The following is a 23061-nucleotide window of genomic DNA, read 5'->3' as shown; positions in this document are numbered from 1 at the left end:
CTTTTCTTCTTTTTCTTTACTTTATCCCTGCAAAGAATGATAGAATATGTGAGATTGAACATTGCAGAGAAGTGAAATTGAGCAATTATTTGCATCCGACATCGAAGATCTAAGATACCTTGAATCATAGACATGGGTCATTTCATGAAGCCAAGAGTCTATGGCATTCAGGATGCATAGTTTATCAACATGGTCTGCTCTCAAAATCAATTTGGAATTCTCCAAGTATATTACTAAAATAAAGCTTCAGACTGCCACAAGTAAATTTCCAAGTACTACAAATTACAGTGAGTGATTCAGATAAACAAAGAATGACTGGAAGATGGCATTGGTTGATGACTTTGCTCTGTGCCAGCCAACTTTGAAAACATAGTAAGTGTACCTATACATACATAGGAAACAGGTCGTGCATCCGCCAGAAAAGGAAACGAATCAAAATCAATACAGATCGTCTTTTTTTTTAAAACTGAAATCAATACAGATGGCAGCTAGTACAGATTGTCGCCAGAACGCCAGAGGCAAACTGAAACACACGCGAGAACTCTTGTTGCGAGAACGCCGTCGAGGGTGGGCGTCTTGAGGAAGAACTCGAAATGGTGCTGTAACATTTGGCAGTCAGTGTTTATATGACACAAAGATAATGATATGTTTCCATGAACACTAGATGATAGATCATCACTGGCACATACTGGTAATTAAATTGTTATTTTTGTAGACAACAAAAGATAACACTAGATGACAGATCATCACTGACGGCCGGTTTGGCTTTATTAACTTAAATAGCTCAACCTAAGAATTTGTAAGCATTCAACTCAAGTAATCAGTCGAGAAGGTACAAAGAGCCTGCCATACATAGCAGCTCTGCTGCTCAAAACTCGTAAGCTTGTCAATTTCTTTCTGGAAAGAGTAACTGACCTGTGGCTGTGGGGATTGTCCTCAATGCAACTCCTTCAAAATATCAAGACTGTCTTCGATGCAAAGATGTGAATTCACCATCACCGGCCAGTAAAGTACATGTCGTCTTCCTGGCCACAGGCAAAACAAAAGGAAATGTTAGCAACTCTACAGCCCATAAATAAGGCAGCTACATGTTAAATAATCCATGGCGGATGATATAACAGCCATGGAGCACGCGATGGGGCAGATTAAAGCCGTGCACGCGGCAACCAGAACTCTGCCTTACTTAGTCCCCTTGATGTTATTGTTTGTTTCAGTTCTGTTTTAATTAGGCCTGTAACCGTAATCTGAGTGTTGTGAGTGTCCATGGCCTTTATGTATGGCATGGCCGGTGTGACTTTATTAATCTAAAAGCTCAACCTAACAACTTGTAAGCATTCGACAACTCAATTAATCAGCAAGTAATTGGGTCGAGAAGGTCCAAACCTGCCATATATACATAGCAGCTCTGCTGCTCAAAACTCGTAAGCAAGATTGTTTAGAAACAAAAAAAAAATTTGTTCCACAATTTGCACTAGGGAAACTGACAGAAACTGTACAAATTGCAACACGAAATGGTCAGTTTCAACGCCCGACCGATCCAAATTCACCACCAACCAGAAAAGGTAGGATCCTGAATAAACAAGAACCACCACAGGTACATGAATCAGTGGATCCTATCTGCCGCTGCGATTCTCACAAACCCTAGACCAAGACTGCACAGCTTTGCAATCAGGAGGAGCAGAAGTGCCCAATTTGCCGCGAGTACCTGTGCTCGCGTCGACAGCAGAGATGCAGAACTAACTAACAGGGTTGAGATACCAGAATTTCTTACCGGGAGGAGATGTAGATACAAGCCGGCGCGGCGAGGAGATCCTGTGGGTCTGGTCGTCATCGTCCGTCGTCGTCGTCGTCGTCGGATGGAACAGGTCAGATCTGAAGCGCAAGTAAGTCTGCCCAATGAAGCAAGCAAGCACATCAGATCAGAGGAGGCTGCTGCAATGCAAGCTCTGGACTTGCGGAATGGAGAAGTAAGGAGGAGGGCGTACCTTGGGCGTCTAGGTCCTGCGGCGCGTGGGGAGGTGAGGGGAGGGAGGCGCCGTCCCAGTAAGGTCGGAGATGGCGCCGCTCCCCCATGTCCATGTGCCATGCCCCGCGGAGAGAAGGGGGTGGACGGGATCGGCCTCCGTCGCGCTGCGGGAGCAGCAGCCGAGCCACCGCTGGTGGGCGCATTCGGCGGAAGACGGAGGGCGTCCGTCTCTCCGCCTCATCCGGACCGCGGGTGGAAGTGAGGGGCTAGGGTTTCGGTCCCTGTCACTGTCGCTAAGAAGGGATGGAGGAAGGAAGGGAGGTCGTCGTGGGGCTGCGGGAGACGAGGCCCTTGGCGGGGCTGGCGGAGAGGAGGTCGCCGGTGCGGGAGGAGAGATCGCCGGCGGCGGGTGGATTGGGGAGAGAAAGAGACAGATGGATGAGTCGCGGGCTGCTCGTCTGCTCTGCTTTAGTTTTTCAAAAAAAATTGTAACAAAATTACTAATGGCGCACCGTGGGAGTGGTGCGCCATTACTAGTTGCAATAGTAATGGCGCACTGTCCCCTGGTGCGCCATTAGTAATTTTGAAAAAAAAAATTACTAGTGGCGCACCGTGGATGTGGTGCGCCATTAGTATTTGGACACTAATGGCGCACCAACATATGGTGCGCCATTAGTATATAGTAGTGGCGCACCACATGCATGGTGCGCCATTAGTATATAGTAGTGGCGCACCACATGTATGGTGCGCCATTAGTGTTCATATTATCTATAGCCCTTTTCCTAGTAGTGTGATGTCTACTACGCAACTTTCTTCTTGTAGACTCGTGTTGGGCCTCCAAGCGCAGTTTTGTAGGACAGTAACAATTTTCCCTCAAGTGTATGGGCTAAGGTTTATCAATCTGTGGGAGGCATATGATGAAGATGGTCTCTCTCAAACAACCTTGCAACCAAATAACAAAGAGTCTCTTGTGTCCCCAACCCACCCAATACAATGGTAAATTGTATAGGTGCACTAGTTCGGCGAAGAGATGATGATACAAGTGTAGTATGGATGATAGATATATGTTTTTGTAATCTGAAAATATAAAAACAGCAAGGTAACTAATAACAAAAGTGAGCAAAAACGGTATTGCAATGCTTGAAAATAAGACATAGGGTTCATACTTTCACTAGTGCAAAGTCTATCAACAATGATAACATAATTAAATCATATGGCAATCCCTCAACCTGCGACAAAGAACCACTCCAAAGTTTCTCTCGGAGAATGTAGGACGAAAACGTGCATCAACCCATATGCACAGATTACCCCAATGTCACCTTAGGAACCCGCGAGTTGAGTACCAAAACATACATCAAGTGAATCAATAGAACATCCCATTGTCATCATAGATATCCCATCGCAAGACATACATCAAGTGTTCTCAAATCCAATACTCTATACAACATAACGAAACCTCAAAGAGCAAGACTCAATTCATCACAAGAAGGTAGAGGGGGGAGAAACACCATAAGATCCAACTATAGTAACAAAGCTCGCGATACATCAAGATCGTGCCAAATCAAGAACATGAGAGAGAGGGAGAGATCAAACACATAGCTAGTGGTACACACCCTCAGCCCCGAGGGTGAACTACTCCCTCCTCGTCATGGTTGCTGCCGGGATAATGAAGATGGCCTCCGGTGATGATTTCCCCCTCCGGCAGGGTGCCGGAACGGGGTCCCGATTGTTTTTTCGTGGCTACAGAGGCTTGCGGCGGCGGAACTTCTCATTTAGGGTTCTTTCCGGGGGGTTTTGGTATTTATAAGAATTTTTGGTGCCGGTCTCACGTCAAGGGGGATGCCAGAGGGGCCCACAAGCCGTAGGGGCGACCCCCTGGGGGGTGGGCGCGCCCTGGCGGCTTGTGGCCACGTCGTCCACTTACTGGCCCAGCTCCGGTGCTTCGGGGGTCTCTTTTGGTTGATAACAAATCACCGTACATTTTTAGCTCATTCCGAGAACTTTTATTTCCGCACAAAAAACGACACCACGGTAGTTCTGCTGAAAACAACGTCAGTTCGGGTTTGTTCTAATCAAATCATAACAAAAGCATATAAATAATTGTAAACATGGCATGAATACTTCATAAATTATAGGTATGTTGGAGACGTATCAGCATCCCCAAGCTTAATTCCTGCTCGTCCTCGAGTAGGTAAATGATAAAAGAAATAATTTATGAAGTATGGATGCTAGCACGTGCATAAATTTGATCAATGATAGTTCCAAATACTTTTTCTAGCATCATTATATATCATAAACAGTAGCTCATCTCATAAAACTTTTCATGATCAAGTAACAAGCTATTCACATGTTAAAGCATAGACCATAAACTTTCTTGAAAACTAAAAAACTATGTTCTCAGTCATTAAACAATTGCAATTCATCTTATTTCCAGGAAGGGTCTATGTAAGAGCTTTGATTTAGGAAATTCCACATACACACCTATCATATAGTGTTCCATGATTGCTGACACTCAAAGCATATTTTAGAACAAATAGTATCCATCAAACACAAAGAAAGATAGGGGCTTAGTGTTTCGCCTCCCAACTTATTTATCATATAGATAATTGTCAACAATAATAATTCATGATCAAATATATTTGAATGGCCATATATGCTTGGATCTTTCCCCACCACATGATACTTGCCAACTAGAGAATAATTGAGGTTGAAATGAGAAGAAATAGTACTGACTCTTGCATAAAAGTAAAAGATAGGCCCTTCGCAGAGGGAAGCAGGGATTTGTAGAGGTGTCAGAGTTCAAAGCTTTTAAAACAGAGATGAATACAATTTTGAGAGGTATGCTTTCATTGTCAACGTAACGACCGAGAGTTCCCAATATCTTCCATGCTAGACACATTATAGGTGGTTCCCAAATAAAAAGGTAAAGTTTTACTCCCCCTCCACCCACAAACACAAGCCATGGCTAGCCGAATCCTCGGGTGCCCTCCATACCAACAACGATCCGAGGGAGTTTTGTTCATTATTATATTTTGATTTTGATTTTGATCATAGGACTGGGCATCCCAATTACCAGCCACTTTCTCCTGAATGACCATTGTTCAAGAAATCTTCCGTTTCACCGATTAATCTTCCGATTTATCGCCAATTGGGAGGTGACCGATAAGATTATGCCTTATCTTTGCCGTTTATCTTTTGCACCGATTTATCGTTCTGACACGCGATTTATCGGGAATTTACCGATAAATCAGACCTATTCATAGTACTATGTTTGCAAAAACTATGTTTATTTATGTTTTGTGGACCTTGTTACACAATATGTACTATTGTCGTATTTTGTTTGTCATTATACGAGGATTGAAAGGCTAGAAATCAAGGTAACACTTCAGTCAAATATTGTTTTGGTGTTGAATATAGTGTATTTTAGTGTTGGGAACCTGAGATTTGCAAAAAAAAAATCCGATTAATAGTCGATCGATAAAATCGATTAATCGGCCGATTTCCAATTAATCTCTAATCCCTAGCTGACCGAGATGATAACGATAAGCGATATCCTCAACATTGTGAATGACAACTGAATAAACACTCATCGTGAGAATAACCCACCTAGCATGGAAGATTCTGACCGCCCCCTGTCGCTTCATGAGCGATTTGGGCATACAAAACAGATTATTATTTGAAGATTTAGAGTTTGGCACATGCAAATTTACTTGGAACGGCAGGTAAATACCGCATATAGGTAGGTATGGTGGACTCATATGGTATAACTTTGGGTTTAAGGAAGTGGATGCACAAGTAGTATTCCCGCTTAGTATAGGTGAAGGCTAGCAAAAGATTCTAAGAAAGCACCACATGTTGGAGGATCCATAACACACTACTAGGAAAAGGCCTACTAATGGCGCACCTAATTTGGCTATTAATGGCGCATTAGTGGTGCGCCATTAGTAGCACGCCATTAGTATATTTTACTAATGGCGCACCACTGATGCGCCATTAGTATCTGGTATACTAATGGCGCACCCCAGATGCGCCATTAGTATATACAACAGTGCGCCATTAGTATGCCTCCCAAGGGGCCATCTATACCCAGGTGCTTTGGCATACTAATGGCGCACCACAACTGGATGCGCCATTAGTAACTTCGGCATACTAATGGCGCACTGTTTAGTGATGCGCCATTAGTATCCTCTGGCATACTAATGGCGCACTATGATGTGATGCGCCATTAGTATGAATATTAGGTTTTTTTTAATTTTCTGTTTTTTGCACAGGTTACAAAATGTATAATTGGACAAAATATAGACAGCACACATCAACAACAGATTCATCAAATACAATAGAAGATTAGTCTCTGAATACAATTCATCATTTTAGTCTCCGAATACAATTCATCCTATTAGTCTCCGAATTGAAAAGACTGAACAAAGATAGAACATTATATTACAAGTCTCGAGACCGCGAGTTTGTCTTCACATTACAAGTCGATATCGATCATCTAAACTACCATCACATAGAAGAGAGCTGCGGTCATCACGATGAAACCTTCATTTAGGAAGAGAGTGATCCTTTGGTGGGTTCTCTCCCCTGCTCCCAGAGTTGATCCCAGATTGTATATTTGAACCGACATTGCTTGATTCGCTTTCTTCAGGAAATGCTGCCCCATCATGCGCATTGAGAATCACACAATAGCAGTGTTCTGGGTCTGACAAAACCTGCTCAAATTTACAAGATCACTTTACTCTTTATGGTTAACTTAGAAAGTATATGGTCAAAGCCATCTGAAGGAAAACCACGGAACATCAGTGATAAAACCGCAGGCATCTACAATATTTGCAAAGTATTGCCAGAACACAATGTTATGTAATTTTTGGGAGAAGTAAATCAGAACTCACCACAGCATCAAAAGGATCATCGAAGTCATCAACTGAGAAATAAATGTTCGGATATGCAGGTACTGTCTCTACAGCCTATTAAAGGGATGTGAGTTACGACAGATTATTTATATTGAAAGGCAGTCTCTCTGAAAAGATGATGCCAGAAAAAAAATTACCTTTCTTTGATCAAGGCTGAAATTTACACGGCTAGGGGATGCATATACAGTTTTTGAAACCTTGTAAATTGGAGGCAACCGCTTGCTTTTGTCTGCACGATTACGAAGATTGTTGATACTGTGGAAGTAGATTAGAAGAAGCACATAACCAACCATTAAATATTACTGAGGGGAGTTATGAAAAAAAAGGTTTTGTTGTGCATGACAATTGATACTACTGGCACTCTAAGATTTGTGAGTCCCTTAACATTCCAGGGCAAACTCAAGCTGAAAGATAAATTTGTGGTCACAAATTGTTCAGCCAGCTAATGAAAAAAGTGTGATTGTACCAACAACCCAGACCCGTTTCGCAACATTTAGTTGAAACAGAGAATGCTGTTTCAATACGGAATTAGATGACATGACAATCATTATTTGCCAACCGTCTCAGATTTTGATAAAGGGTGAGAAACTATGAACCAAAAATCTGGGGAGTTCTTTAACTGACTATAGCTAACAGACCAAAAGTGTTGTATTAATATAAGGATTTACTTCATTTAGCACCCCGTTGCCATTGGCGATCTGCCAAGACGCGATGAAGATAGTAAACACGAAGGCTTGGAGAAGAAGAGGAATAACTGAGAGTAGGAGGCTAATTGGTAGATTTCTCTCAATTTGTTCAGCTTAACCATTCTCTAGGTACAGACTGGCTTATATAGCCTACAGCTCAACACAAGGCCACATCGATGCTGAACACACACACACACTCTGCACCACCGTTATTACACCTCTTCTATACGGTGGCGCCTCCTGAATATATGTCTCAACTCCAGTGTCTCGCACACCAGCCATAACACCTCAATAGATCACCCAAAAAGGTTTGCAGTTGTTCTTATGCATAGTTATAGCTAATTGTTCAGAGCATACAAAGCTTGTAAGATCTTAGCAGAAGTGCCACAGAAACATACCTGCACAATGCCACTGTGACAGTATATGACGTGTGAGCGACTAAATTCAAATAGAAGGAACGTTCCCAATCAACCTCAGTTGAATTAGCATTTATGAGCTTTTCAAGCTGGCAATTGCAAAAAAGGAGCATATTTAGCCCAGTAATTCAATGGAACGTAATTGTTCCCATCATGGGTTCTCCAACTAACACTATGTTATGTTAACTAGATAAGACATAAAAGAACACCGATAAGGATTTCCCATTGTCACTAGTTTTAAAAATTACACCTCCCAAATATGAAAATTACTGTATTGAGTGTTCATCTGTTCATGCATACAAAGTTAAAAATGGTAAGGGATCTAACATTGTCGTCATGCAACTCACAGATAAAATTTTCCAGTACTGTATGTTCATTACAGTTATACATATGAAAATTGCGTAGCATGTACCCAAAAAAGGCTCCTTCGGCAATTAAGGACAACAAATTAGAATAAATTTTCTATATATATATATGGTTAATGAAATAAAACAATGGGAACATTTTCCCTTACTTAAAAAAGCAGTTTATTTTAACAATAACTACAAAAACTGTTAGCTGAACTGAATACAGAGCATACTTGTTATGGTTGCAACTAAATTAACTCAACAGTAGAGAACATACAAATAAAAAAAAGTGAAGAAAGAATGAATAAATTTTATAAAATTTTCTTGAATCTACACTACCAAGGAAGCCTAAAGAATTGGCCAAAAAAATCTTTAGTAAAGTGGATTTAGTGTACAAGCTGGGACAAAAAAAAAAGAAGAGAGAAAATAATTCATTATGGCAACAGCAACCGACTGGGACAACCTGAAATACTGATAGTAACAAGCTGGTCCACCGACTGTTCGACCAATTGCAGAACAAATGAAGTTTCATGGCCTGGTGCATTAACACTAAGAATTTCCTGAGCCTATTGCAAAGCATTGAAAGCAGCCCTGTTGAAAATGTAACCCCATGAAAGCCTACGATGAATTGCATATCCTACACATACACACAGTTTCCAGCATTCCACAGAAACAACTCCATACCATACGTGGTGCAGTAATAAAACATATGCACAGCGGCAATACTGGGCCAAACAGAGTGGGATGCTAAGTTGACACTGCAGCTGCAAAACCAACAACGCTGCTCGAAATTATCACATGGAACTAACAACACCCATCACTTAGTCCTCGGTAAGTGTTGTTTTCTCCCAATTCTATAACCTGCCACAACAAGCACGTACGGACCACCAACTGTTCGACAGATTGCTTCGGCCAAATCCAGCCACAAAACTCCCTTCCACTCCACAGATCAAACCCACGGAGGCGCAAACTCGAATCCAATACCACGCATGCCCGCTCAATCGGCAGCTAAAACGAAGCAGGAAACGGGAAGGATCGGCTTACTGTCTGCTGCATGAAGTAGCCCTTGGTGGCGGGGTCGACCTCGGCCTGTAGGCCCGGGTTGTTGGCCGGCGCCTCCTTGGCCCCCGACGACGTCGACATGGCGGAGGCGGCGAACGCGGCCGGGTAGGACCGGCGAGCCCGGGCGAAACCCTACACCTGCAGAACCCCGATCAGAAACCGTGAGCGCGAGTGCGAGAAGCGCGACGATCTAGTATATCAGTTCGCCCGAAGACCTTGGGCTGGGCGAGGCGGGGGGCGCGCGGCGCGGAGGCGGAGGCGAGCCGGCGGAGGGCGCAGGAGGAGAGGAGGGCGGAGCGGAGTGTGGCGGCGGCCATGGCAGAGCGGTACGGCGGGGTTATTTAGGGGAGAAGAGGATAGAGGAAAGGCGCACTAGTTACTAATGGCGCACCTTCAGGTGGTGCGCCATTAATATGTTTGGACAGGCGCACTAGTTAAAAAAAAATTTTGATACTAATGGCGCACCCTGGGCCAGGTGCGCCATTACTAGTTACAACTAGTAATGGCGCACTGTGTCTGGATGCGCCATTAGTATGTTTGGACAGGCGCACTAGTTAAAAAAAAAAATTTTTGATACTAATGGCGCACCCTGGGCCAGGTGCGCCTTACTAGTTACAACTAGTAATGGCGCACTGTGTCTGGATGCGCCATTAGTATGTTTGGACAGGCGCACTAGTTAAATTTTTTTTTATACTAATGGCGCACCCTGCGCCTGGTGCGCCATTAGTAGTTTCAACTCTAATGGCGTATCAGAAGGTGGTGCGCCATTAGTATATACTAATGGCGCACCGCTTGTCTGGTGCGCCATTAGTGTCAATCCCATCTATAGCCCTTTTTCTAGTAGTGACAATATAACTTCTATACAAATATACCCAAACATAACTCATTACGTTGTCGTCCTTGTCCAACTTCAACTAATTTTCTCAAGTTTGAACATAATTAATGGGGCTCACAATCATAGAAGATGTCCAAGATAGTACATTTATATGTGGAACCTCTCTTCCTTCAATATTCTTTCATGAATTGTTCAAGTGACCAATGTTGTGTTTGCTAACTTTGAATAAATTTCACCACCTGTACTTCTTATATGTGAAGTCATTACTCCCCATGGGATAAGCATATGAAACATATATAATTTTCATATTTATGATATTCAATTCATTCAACCATTTACTCATAGGATATAAGTGAAGCACCAGAGTAAATGACAAACTACTTCAAAAAGATATAAGTGAAGATCAATGAGTAGTAAAATAATTAAGTAGCTATGTGAAGACTCTCTCCCATCTGAGAATTTCAGATCTTAAGTATTTTATTCAAATAGAAAACAAAACAAAAGAAAATGACATTTCAAGGATAGCACATATCATGCGAAGAAGCAAAAACTTAAGCTCAACCAAAACTGACCGATCATTGTTGAAGAAGAAAGGTGTGATACCAACCGGGGCATCCCCAAGCTTAGATGCTTGAGACTTCTTGAAATATTAACTAGGAATGCCTTGGGCATCCCCAAGGTTGAGCTCTTGAGTCTCCTTAATTCCTCTCATATCACAGTTTCCCTAATTCTTAAAAACTTCATCCACACAAAACTCAACAAGAACTCGTGAGGTAAGTTAGTATAAATGCAAAACCTTATCATTCTCTACTATAGAAAATCACTAAAATTATTATTTAACATTGCATACTAAATGCCTCTGCATATTTAATACTAATATCCTCAAATATAATTATTAAACAAGCAAACATATGCAATCATAACAGCAATCTGTCTAAACATAACAGTCTGAAAAGAATGCAAGAAGATTCTAGCTTCAAAAATTCTGAAAACTTACCACACTGTAGAAAATTTGTTATTACTCATTGTGAAAAAAATTCAAGATTTTATCACGTTCTGACTTTTCAGAAGAATTCAAACAATGATAGAAAACTTTCTGTTTTCAAAGCAGCAACGTATAGACTTGTAAAATAAGCATGGTAAAGGCTATACTTTACCTTTTTATTGAACTAAAAGATGGAAAATATTATTCTAAATAACAGCAAGCAAATCAAACTAAAATAAACTGACGCTCCAAGAAAAACTCATATCATGTGACAAATAAAAATATAGCTCCAAGTGAGGTTACCAATAATGTTAAACATGAAAGAAGGGATGCCTTCCGGGGCATCCCCAAGCTTAGTTGCTTGGATCTCCCTTGAATATTACCTTGGGGTGCCTTGGGCATCCCCAAGCTTAGTGTCTTGCCACTCCTTATTCTCCTCATATCGATATCTCACCCAAAACTTGAAAACTTCATCACACAAAGCTTAACGGAACTTCGTGAGATGCGTTAGTATAATAAAAGCAAATCATTCACTTGGGTACTATCAAAGACAAGATTCATAATTGTTCTCACACAATGCCTACTGTAACTTATCTTTCCACAATTTATATCACTTAATATAAGCTATGGAAACACTAAACCAAGCAAACTATGCATTGAAAACAGAATCCGTAAAAACCAGAACTGTCTGTAAAGATCTGGATAATGACCATACTTATATAAATCCAAAAATTCTAAAAAATTAGGAAAACGTAGAAACTTTGTATACCAATCATATGTAAAAAATTCAGATTTTTATCGCGTTCCAGTGAATTTAAACAATTCTATTACTGGAAGCAAAAGTTTCTGTTTTTGCACAGAATCAAGTGAACTATCATCCACACTACCCCAAAGGCTTTACTTGGCACTTTATTGAAACAAAAGCTATAAAACATGATTACTACAGTAGCTTAATCATGTGAACACACAGAAACAGTAGGTAAAAGTGTTGGATTGTCTCCCAACAAGTGATTTTCTTTAATGCCTTTTTAGTATGATGATTTCAATGATGCTCACATAAAAGATAAGAATAGAAACATAAAGAGAGCATCATGAAGCATGTGACCAGTACATTTAAGCCTAACCAACTCCTTATGCATCGGGATTTTGTGAGCAAACAATTTATGGGAGCAATAATCAACTAGCATAGGAAGGCAAAACAAGCAGAATTTAAAACTTTGAACACATAGAGAGGAAACTTGATATCACTGAGATATGTAAAAGCATATGTTCCTATCTCATAGTAATTTTCCGTAGCATCATGAATGAATTCAACAATATAACTATCACATAAAGAATTCTTTTCATGATCCATATGCATAAAAAAATTATTACTCTCCACATAAGCAAATTTATTCTCATCAATAGTAGTGGGAGCAAACTCAACAAAATAACTATCACATGATATTTGATCCACATAACCAATTTGAGCATTAAAATCATGATGACAAGTTTCTTGGATATCATTACTCTTTATAGCATACATATCATCACAATAATCATCATATATAGCAATTTTTTTATCATAGTCAATTGAAACCTCTTCCAAGATAGTGGAATCATTACTAAATAAAGTCATGACCTCTCCAAATCCACTTTCATAATTATTACAATAAGATTGAACACCTTGCAAAATAGTGGGATCATTATTACCTAGAGTTGACACTCTTCCAAACCCACTTTCATCAATATAATCATCATAAATAGGAGGCATGCTATCATCATAATAAATTTTCTCATCAAAACATTGGGGGGGGGGGGGGGGGCTAAAAATATCATCTGCATCAACATAGCATCCCCAAGCTTATGGCTTTGCATATCATTAGCGTCATGGATATTCAAACAATTCATACTAACAACATTGCAATTATGCTCATCATTTAAAGATTTTATGCCAAATATTTTATTGAATTCTTCTTCTATCAATTGAGCACAATTTTCCTTTCCATCATTTTCATGAAAGACATTAAAAAGATGAAACATATGAGGCAATCTCAATTCCATTTTTTTGTAGTTTTATTTTATAGACTAAACTAGTGATAAAACATAAACTAAAATATTCAATTGCAAGATCTAAATATTTACCTTCAAGAACTTATCTCCCCGGCAACGGCGACAGAAAAGAGCTTGATGTCGCAACATTCTTCTTGTAGACTCGTGTTGGGCCTCCAAGCGCAGAGTTTTGTAGGACAGTAGCAATTTTCCCTCAAGTGAATGACCTAAGGTTTATGAATCCGTGGGAGGCGTAGGATGAAGATGGTCTCTCTCAAACACCCTGCAACCAAATAACAAAGAGTCTCTTGTGTCTCCAACACACCCAATACAATGGTAAATTGTATAGGTGCACTAGTTCGGCGAAGAAATGGTGATACAAGTGTAGTATGGATGGTAGATACAGGTTTTTGTAATCTGAAAATATAAAAACAGTAAGGCAACTAGTAACAAAAGTGAGCAAAAACGGTATTGCAATGCTTGAAAACAAGGCCTAGGGTTCATACTTTCACTAGTGCAAAGTCTCTCAATAATGATAACATAATTAAATCATGTGGAAACCCCTCAACATGCGACGAAGAACCACTCCAAAGTGTCTACCGGAGAACATAGGACGAAAACGTGCATCAACCCCTACGCATAGATTACCCCAATGTCACCTCGGGAACCCTCGAGTTGAGTACCAAAACGTACATCAAGTGAATCAATAGAACCTCCCATTGTCACCACAGAAATCCAATCGCAAGACATACATCAAGTGTTCTCAAATTCAATACTCAATCCAACATAAGGAAACCTCAAATAGCAATACTCAATACATCACAAGAAGGTAGAGGGGGAGAAACACCATAAGATCCAACTATAGTAACAAAGCTCGCGGTAATCAAGATCGTGCCAAATCAAGAACACGAGAGGGAGAGAGATCAAACAAATAGCTACTGGTACATACCCTCAGCCCCGATGGTGAACTACTCCCTCCTCGTCATGGTGGCCGCCGGGATGATGAAGATGGCCTCCGGTGATGATTTCCCCCTCCAACAGGATGCTGAAATGGGGCCTGATTGGGTTTTCCTGGCTACAGAGGTTTGCGGCGGTGGAACTTCTCATCTAGGGTTCTTTTCAGGGTTTTTGGTATTTATAAGAATTTTTGGCGTCGGTCTCACGTCAAGCGGGTGCCTGAGGGCCCCACAAGTAGTAGGGGCGTCCCCTGGGGGTGGGCGTGCCCTGGCGGCTTGTGGCCACCTCGTCCACTTCCTGGCCCAGCTCCAGTGCTTCGGGGGTCTCTTTTGGTCCACAAAAAATCACCGTAAATTTTCAGCCCATTCTGAGAACTTTATTTCTGCACAAAAAATGACACCACAGTAGTTCTGCTGAAAACAGCCTCGGTCCGGATTAGTTCTAATCAAATCATATAAAAACCATATAAAATTGTTGTAAACATGGCATGAATACTTCATAAATTATAGATACGTTCGAGACATATCAGTCGGCGTCTCCTCGTTTGCATTGATGACTTCCCGGTTGTTGCTTCTACACGCTCTTAATTTATAAAAAATGCTACGCCGAGGTGAAGGCCCAGAGGTGACATCGGGCTATGCTCATGGCCTGCCGCCAATGGATTAGACTTTGGCACTCCTAAGGATTTGATTGTAATTTTTTATGGCCCAAGATCATCTACAACTGGACTTGGCAAATCCTCCCCCCTATACGCCCGCTGACCCCTCATATGTTGCGCCGCACATTCACATATACCTCAAATTCGGATCCTCAAACCCATGCAATCCATGCACGTCTATCATATGATACAAATTGTCTGAATTCAACAGTTCGAAACAAAGCCAAAGCAAATCATAGTTCACAGGCCAAAATGAAATTAATGTCTGAGCGTATCGGATGGCTTCGGATCACTGGCCGGACGCTTGCTCCAGGCGTATGCGTCCTGCTTCGCCTGCATCTGGGGCTGCCTGATCCGCCTGCATCCGGGCTGCATGATCCGTTGCTGCTGCCGCTGCCGCCCTCGTCGCCTCGTACTCCCTATGCTCGTTGATCTCCTTCTTCTTGCCCGCAAGCCATTTCTTTGCATGCTCATCTAAGAGGGTTTCGTCCACCAACATGATCTTCGCATCCTCTGCGTCCCGTGCGAGTTGCAAGCTCTCCTTCTCAAGCTCAATCTCGCCAAATGTCTTGGCCTTCTTGAGTTCCCATTTGATCGCCGCCTCTTGCTTCTCCAACTTGATCTTCTCCCTCTCAATTTCGAGCTTCTTCTCCGCCCTCTTCCGGTCCAACTCCATCGTCTCCTTTTGCGCATCCAACATGAGCTTGTACCTCTCCTCTTTCTTGTTCTCTCAAATGTCTTGATCTTCTTCTTCTTCTTGCTCGGATTGGGCTGGATGTTGCCCCAACTTCAAATGTGATGGTGCTCATACTCCATTTGGGTCGGATCTTCATTGTCATTGATCATGTTCGACAAGAACGCCTCCTACATGATCATGGTTTGCAAGCATTCATCATGTGGGAAATGAACTAGTGATCTATGCAAAAATTTGATCAGGCAGGAGCAAAGAAAATGTACCAGCTCTCCTTCTGTCATTCCGTCGAACATGTCGAGGGAAGCCCGGGCACCGCCAGTGCTCGTGCTCATTCGCGCTTGAATGAGCTGTGACAAGTCACATAGGTCGACCGTCGGCATCTGCGTCGGTGGAAAGCTCTCCGGGATGGTCCAGCCGACCATCGGATCATCCTCTGTCCCAACGGGGTCGGACGGCGTAATCTGCGTCGGCGCTTGGATGGAATGGGTGTGGGGGTCCGAGCGCGGCGGAGGAGACAACTGGTCCACCATGCCTGAACCTCCCTGCGCTGCAGCCACCGCCTCCCTCTCTCACTGTCGGCGTTGCCACATCTTCCAGGCGACGTTCTCCGCCTTGCAAGACGGAGCCGACGAGGGACGCCGACAGACGAGGCAGACTACATCTCCGTAGTGTCGGTCGGGGACGGGCTGGCCGACATATCCGGTGGCGGATGGGGCAGTTGGTGAGGATGGGGAGCAACGGTGGAGGACAGCAAGGGCTCGGGCGCGGGAAAGCTTGGAGGGCGGCGAGAGGAGGAGGAAGGGTTTATTGGATTGGGTGCAATTGGTGGTGGGGTCGGGCTATCGGGTCTGACGTGGCGAGCGGGCGCCCCCATATCCGCCCCATATTGAGCAGGATATGAGGGGTGCCGGTCAGCCGGCCGTTTGAGGCCCGTTTAAGGAGCCCGCCTGGGTCGAAATTTCGTGAACGAACAGTGACCAGACGGCCCGCCCGGACGTATGAGGCGGGTTTGAGGCGCCCGACTGTAGATGCTCTAATGCCATTCCATACACACACAAAAACTCATCTGGAAATAAATAGGGAAGGACTCGTGGATGCTATGACTTTAGTTCTTCTACCTACGTCTTGATTTATTGGTCTATCTTATATTTTATGTAAAATTTTGACTAGTGGTTTAACTAACAAAATTTTAATGAATGTCACAAAAATTATATCGTTGGATTCGTATTTTAACATAGTTTCAGTGATATTATTTTTTCTGCATATAACTTATACTTTATTACTTAAAATTATGGTTAAAATATGATCCTAATTACGAGGGGGAATAATAAAACAGAACGGAGGTAGTACGATAGAAACTGTACTTTATACGAGTCGCATATGACCGGAGGTGTTTGTTCGGACTACTAGTCTACTTGGTATGTCGGTCAAGCCGAGTTGGAGATGTTTTTGGCCTCCCGCGCGCGTCTCACGCTAAACCTCGTGCAAAACCCCGGGGTTAGGGTTCCCGAGCAAGCGCTAGCACCATCAACTCGCAAGAATCGACGCCGAATTACAAGTGAATCAGGGGCCCGGAAGCGGTAGCTGCGCCGTGGTGATCTCCTCCTTCGCCGTCGCTCAGGTGGACGGGAGGAGCTCGCTGTTCGCTCGAGAGGGAGGTGGGTCATCTCACCGCCGACGAATCGACCAAAGGCCGGCAACGTGAGTTGTTAAATCTGAGATTTTGTTACGGCTCCGTCTTCGCCGTCCCTCCTGCCTCCGACCCTTGGGTTGTCCCCCTCGTGTCCCCCGCAGCTTCCGGCGCACACTACCGGTTCGACGGAATGCCTCGCACAAGCACGGCCAAGAAAGCATTAAAGTCCTGCGACGAGGACCGGATCAGCGACCTGCCGGATGACATCCTGTACCATGTCCTTGGCTTCCTTCAGGCGGATGAGGCTGTGTGCACCTGCCTGCTCGCCCGGCGCTGGCACTACCTTTGGAAATCCATGCGTCGCCTTCGCATCAACGACGCTGGGAGGAGGGGGAAGAGCGCCACAGACATTTTCCTTAACAAGTTCATGAGCTACTTGCTGCTCCTCCAAGATCCTGGCTCGACTCTAGATGAGGTTGAGATCGAGTATGATAATTTGATTGACCATCGCCATTTTAATTACGGTTGTCCTTGGGTCGACATTTGGATCCGCCATGCTTTGTCATGCCAAGCTCAGGTGCTCACTGTCAAGCTCCCTAAGGACGCGCACTTCTATGTGTGTTTGGATACCCTCTGGTCTCCCAGCATTTGAGAAGATTGGAGATTTATGAAGTGAAGTTGAAAAGCAACTTCCTAAAATTTTCAAGCTGTTCAGCATTGGAGGAGCTAAAGATAAAAGACAGCAACTTAAAAACTAACAGAATATTGTCCCAGTCTTTGAAGCATCTGAGCATCACTGGATCTGCTTTCTTACATCAAGGGCGGACTTGTATTTCTGTCCCAAATCTCGTTTCGCTTCAACTCCTAGAAAATCGAGGTAGAACCCCATTGCTTGAAGGCATGCCGTCACTAGAAACTGCAGTTTTCAGGTCTGACGACTACACCGAGGATCACTGTCGTAACGGTGTTGCTGGAGAGTGTTGTGGTATTTGTGCAGATTGCCGTGGTAATGATGACCACAATGGTGGCTGCGTACTTCTTCGAGGTCTATCTCATGCTAGAAACTTGGCGTTGATACAAGCTGATCTGGGAACGGTAAACTTGCATATACTTCCAACTTAATTTTCAATCCAAACGTGTTCTGATCTCTACAATTGTCTCTATCAGTGTATCCATCTTTACGTATCAGCTAGTTACTAACAAAAAAAGGTGTGGACACACATATTGGCATATTGCCACCAGATGCACTCTTATGTTTCATTGTGCACATATTAGAATTTGTTTTAAATAGCGGGCTATGGAAAATAGCGGCGGGCCTCCAAATCAGCGATAGCAGGCTATAACGGGCTATAACGGGCTATTTGTGAAGGCGAACATTTTGCGGCACCCTGCTGAAAAGGCTATAGCATAGCCGGCTATTTAAAACTATGGAAATTCATGATATTAAGTTTATGCTACTGCACTGTGAGATCCGATGCAGTTCTAGTTGCAAAGATCATGTGATATTGAGAATAACCATTTAGACCAAATATTCATGATCTGAATTCCTCAATGATCAACGTTTCACAAGTAAATGTAGAGAGAGTTGATAATTATGATATGCTGACATTAGATGCATCTTTATCCAAAAATATTTCTATAGGTTCGAGTTTTAAATGTTCATCTTTATCAAAAGGTTCAAAGCACTTCAGTATCATTGCACTGTGGAATTTAAAACTAGATCCTAAACCGTTAATGCTTTGCACTTTGTTCAGTTTATTTTTAGGAGAGATTTAAGATGGTACCCTACATTTAGTAAGTTAAAGAATTTGTTGCTGAATGACTGGTGTGTGCAACCTGACCTCCGTGGACTAGTTTCTATGCTTGAACACTCACCGATTCTTGAGAATCTGACGCTTCAACTGCGCAAGGTATATCTTTTTTACATGGGCAGTCGCAGAGTTGCTTCATGAATGATTGATGGATATTGGTGAAATGTTTTTCTCTACTGCAGCAGAAAAAAACTACAAGTGCATTAGAAGTGGAAGAAAATCCTGGTTTGATGGAGAAACCCGCTGCTATTTCAGGATATCTCAAGATTATCAGAGTCAAATGTGAAGAGGTTGATAGCAGAGTTTCCAAAGTTTTGAAGTTCTTGAATACTTTTGGCATAAAAATCACTGTCCAAAGGATTAACGGATAGTGGGAGAAAATGTAAGTTAACTTGTGGCTCTCTTCCTGGTTTTAACACAATTTACTTGTATAGAAAGCCTTCATCAGAACACGATGAAATCTCTTTTGTTGGATAGTATTATCAAGTGTGGTGTGTCAACTAATTAACTTCCGTGTGAATCAAAGCGTCTAACCAGATTTCTTCTCTCTCTCTCTCTCTCTCTCTCTCTCTCTCTCTCTCTCTCTCTCGTAATAGATTTCTTCTCTTGAAACATCAAACTCTGATGAGATGAGCAAACATGGGTGGCCTTCAGTGTTGCTATGAAACAACAGTGTATTGTTGTTTTCCTAAAACAACAGTTATAAATAATAATCAAACTTTGATTAGACCTCATGTTATTGTATCATCTTTATAATAACTTAAATAGTCATATTACATGCATGGTAGTGAACTGAACCTCAAGTCCACTATAGTTTGGTTTCCTGTTCACACGACTTCTCCTCTGAAGTCTCTTTGTTTTAACATGTACAGGATTCAGTTTCAAGAGGCGGCGGGGAACTTCGGGCCATCATGGATGTACCGTCCCGTGAGCATTCAGGAATCTTATAAATTTGCAACACAAATCTGTTGAGATGTGTAGATTGAATACTCTGCTTACTGTAATAATTTTATTTACTGTAGAATTTGTGGAAAAGAAGAACATCATCTTACTATGGCTGGGCTATTGCAAATGGTAGTTTAATTCCACAATTTAGTTGGAAAGCCGCTAGGTGGCAAAGGATTAATGGAGAAAGTGGAATAAGCTGTAACACAAAGAGAAGGGATTGCGGGTTGCTGTGGGGGTGGATATATCTTTGGACAAACCTCTCCACTGTACAGCTGCATGTGGAGCATTTTTCATTGGATACTTGAGGTTGCATATTTACAAATTTTATCTAGATACTTGAGGCTAGTTATATATCCCAAAACCAGTAGCGCCTGCTACACTTATGAAACTTGTTGCCGGAAAGGAGTGTTTCAGGTTTGAGAGCCGAAGAGAGTTAGGGCTATTTGTAAGCTGGAAAAAGGGAAGACGGAGAAATTTCAGAGTTAGCATGTGATCTGCACAGTGGGCTGGCTGTGATCTCCAACTCCAGCGTCTCTCTTCTCTGAATGATTCTGAACTCCGGTATCTCTCTTCTTTCATCTGATGCGAATTCATATAGTATATAGAGGTAAAAAGAAAAAGCAAAAATAAAAAGTAGAAAAAAATGGCTTCGCCCGGGTTTGAACCGGAGACCTTCAGTGTGTTAGACTGATAACCAACTACACCACGAAACCATGCTGATATTTTTTGTATTTAGCACTTATTTGATGCAGGGCTGGTCTAATTGTTGACACGAGAGCTTTTCTACAGTATATTTGTGTTAGACTGACGTGATAACCAACTACACCACGAAACCATGCTGATATTTTTTGTATTTAGCACTTATTTGATGCAGGGCTGGTCTAATTGTTGACACGAGAGCTTTTCTACAGTATATTTGTGTTAGACTGACGTGATAACCAACTACACCACGAAACCATGCTGATATTTTTTGTATTTAGCACTTATTTGATGCAGGGCTGGTCTAATTGTTGACACGAGAGCTTTTCTACAGTATATTTGTTTCCCGTGAGCATGTATATTTGTTTCTTTAAGTGTTCAACATTAGAGTGGTTCATATATTCATATAACATGCTTTTTACAGTCTATATTTTTCTACCATATCTACCAGAAAGTGTGATTCGGTACATATGACACATGCTTGTAACGATTTGGGGCGAGTCTGCAAAAGAAATAGAAACTAAAGTAAATTCCACTTTTACACCATGTTTCAATTGTTTAAGACAGATTTCACCCATTTTCTGAAAAATCTCAATTCATACCCCCATTGATGCACTTTGAGGCACATTCTGCCCCCAACCAAAATTTTCCCCAAATTTGTGCTGACTTGGCATGCCATGTAGGTGGTCTGTTAATGTGTCCTGGTTTTCATTCTAGGTTTATTTCTCTTGGTTCCCCATTTAGCCACATTTTTTTAGAGAAAAGGTGATAACCCGGCTTTATAAATAAAGCCAACCAACCAGTTCACAACAGACAAAGTTAAGAGGTAACATAGCCAATAGACCAAGTCGCTAAACAGCCATAGCAGATAGAACAACAAAGTTCATGGCACGCATGCAGGCTAACCACCTACAACCAAAAGCGCAATGCGTGAACAACACCGACATGACAACTGCGAAGAAGGAGCCTGCATGGGAGACAGGAAGCTTACTGTAGAATTAGCCCGCGAGATCAACACCACTCCGTGGCGTTGATGTCGTAGCACTTAATCAATGGCTTCCAATGCTGCATTAGGATTAAAGATATGAAAAAAATGTCAGTAGGTTTAGATGGCAACACATGCTCAATAGTAAATTTATCTTAGTTGTCTAAAATGCCCAACTCACAATGAATTGACAAACTACAGAAGCTGAGAGAAGGATCGAGATGACCAACTGAAAGTGCTAGTTATCGACTAGAGGGGGGGGTGAATGGGCGATTTTAATGAAAGTCTTCAAAACACGGGGGCTTTGAAGACAAACAGTAGAAATGAACCTATTGATATGCAGCGGAAGGTAGACTACACTAGACAAGCCATAGTCAGGTAAGCAATGAAGTGAAAACACGAAGACTATTAGCAGCTAGGTAGTATGGATCAAGATGGAAGATAATATGAAGCCAAACAACAATAGTCTTCATTCAATGAAGTCAATCAGATCATGCAAGCAGACAATGACTTCACGGAGACAAACTATAAGTAAAGAGAGGTATGAGATAGAACCAGTTGGTTGGAGAGGACAAGGATTTGTTGGACCAGTTCCAGTTGCTATGACAACTGTACGTCTGGTTAGGGAGGCTGAGATTCAACTCAGAAGACCGCGTCTTCACCTTATTCCCCTTGAGCTAAGAACACTTAGTCCTCGCCCAATCACTCTGGTAAGTCTTCAAGGTAGACTTCCAAACCTTCACAGACTTCGTTCACCGGCAATCCACAATGACTCTTGGATGCTCAGAACGCGACGCCTAACCGGCTGGAGGATTCACAGTCCTCAAGTGTAACAAGTCTTCAGATCACGCGGACAGAAAGACTTCAGTGATGCCTAACACTCTTTGGCTCTGGGTGTTTTGGGCTTTGTCCTCGCAAGGATCTCTCTCTCAAATGCTTCGGAGGTGGGTTGCTCTAAAATGATAAAAGTCGTGCACTAACTCTGAGCAACCACCAATTTATGGTGTAGGTGGTGGGCTATTTATAGCAGGAGGCAACCCGACCTGATTTGTCCGAAATGACCCTGGGTCACTAAGGAACTGACACGTGTCCAACGGTCAGATTTCAAACACACGCGGCAGCTTGACTTGGGCTACAAGTAAAGCTGACTTATCCAGCTCAGGATAAGATTTGCTCTCATTGTCTTCGCTCGAAGACATAGGATTTGGTTAAGAATCACTTCAGACACTCTAACTTTGTTCACTTGGACCCCACTTAACAGTGCGGTGGTTCCTATGACTCAACAAGAAAGAAAAGGAAACTACGAAACAACTATGTCTTCGCACTCCATAGTCTTCACGTGAATGTCTTCTCAAGTCATAATCTTCGTTGTGAATATCTTCACAAACGACCATTGTCTTCACACATTTTTAGGGGTCATCTCTGGTAGGTAAAC

General features: G+C 42.4%; 2 long non-coding RNA genes and 1 other non-coding gene across 3 annotated transcripts; all 3 read right to left on the bottom strand.

Annotated features, from left to right (window-relative positions):
* Window positions 1–245: 245 nt before the first annotated feature.
* On the bottom strand, window positions 246–2421 carry LOC109745684 (uncharacterized). Its single transcript, XR_002228618.3, has 4 exons — window positions 1986–2421; window positions 1772–1889; window positions 916–1025; window positions 246–599 (listed from the first exon to the last, which is right to left on the bottom strand). It is a non-coding gene; the product is annotated as an uncharacterized lncRNA (long non-coding RNA).
* Window positions 2422–6524: 4103 nt separating this feature from the next.
* Window positions 6525–7109, bottom strand: LOC141025506 (uncharacterized). The gene is made up of 3 exons (XR_012187029.1): window positions 7017–7109; window positions 6859–6933; window positions 6525–6678 (listed from the first exon to the last, which is right to left on the bottom strand). It is a non-coding gene; the product is annotated as an uncharacterized lncRNA (long non-coding RNA).
* A 13477-nt stretch (window positions 7110–20586) lies between these two features.
* On the bottom strand, window positions 20587–20777 carry TRNAV-AAC (transfer RNA valine (anticodon AAC)). The gene is made up of 2 exons: window positions 20740–20777; window positions 20587–20622 (listed from the first exon to the last, which is right to left on the bottom strand). It is a non-coding gene; the product is annotated as a tRNA-Val (tRNA).
* Window positions 20778–23061: the final 2284 nt, after the last annotated feature.

The sequence above is a fragment of the Aegilops tauschii genome, chromosome 6 (genome assembly GCF_002575655.3).
Source record: "Aegilops tauschii subsp. strangulata cultivar AL8/78 chromosome 6, Aet v6.0, whole genome shotgun sequence".
NCBI lineage: Eukaryota > Viridiplantae > Streptophyta > Magnoliopsida > Poales > Poaceae > Aegilops > Aegilops tauschii.
The sequence above is the reverse complement of the archived record's forward strand: the minus strand, read 5'-3'. Positions and strand labels throughout refer to the sequence as shown.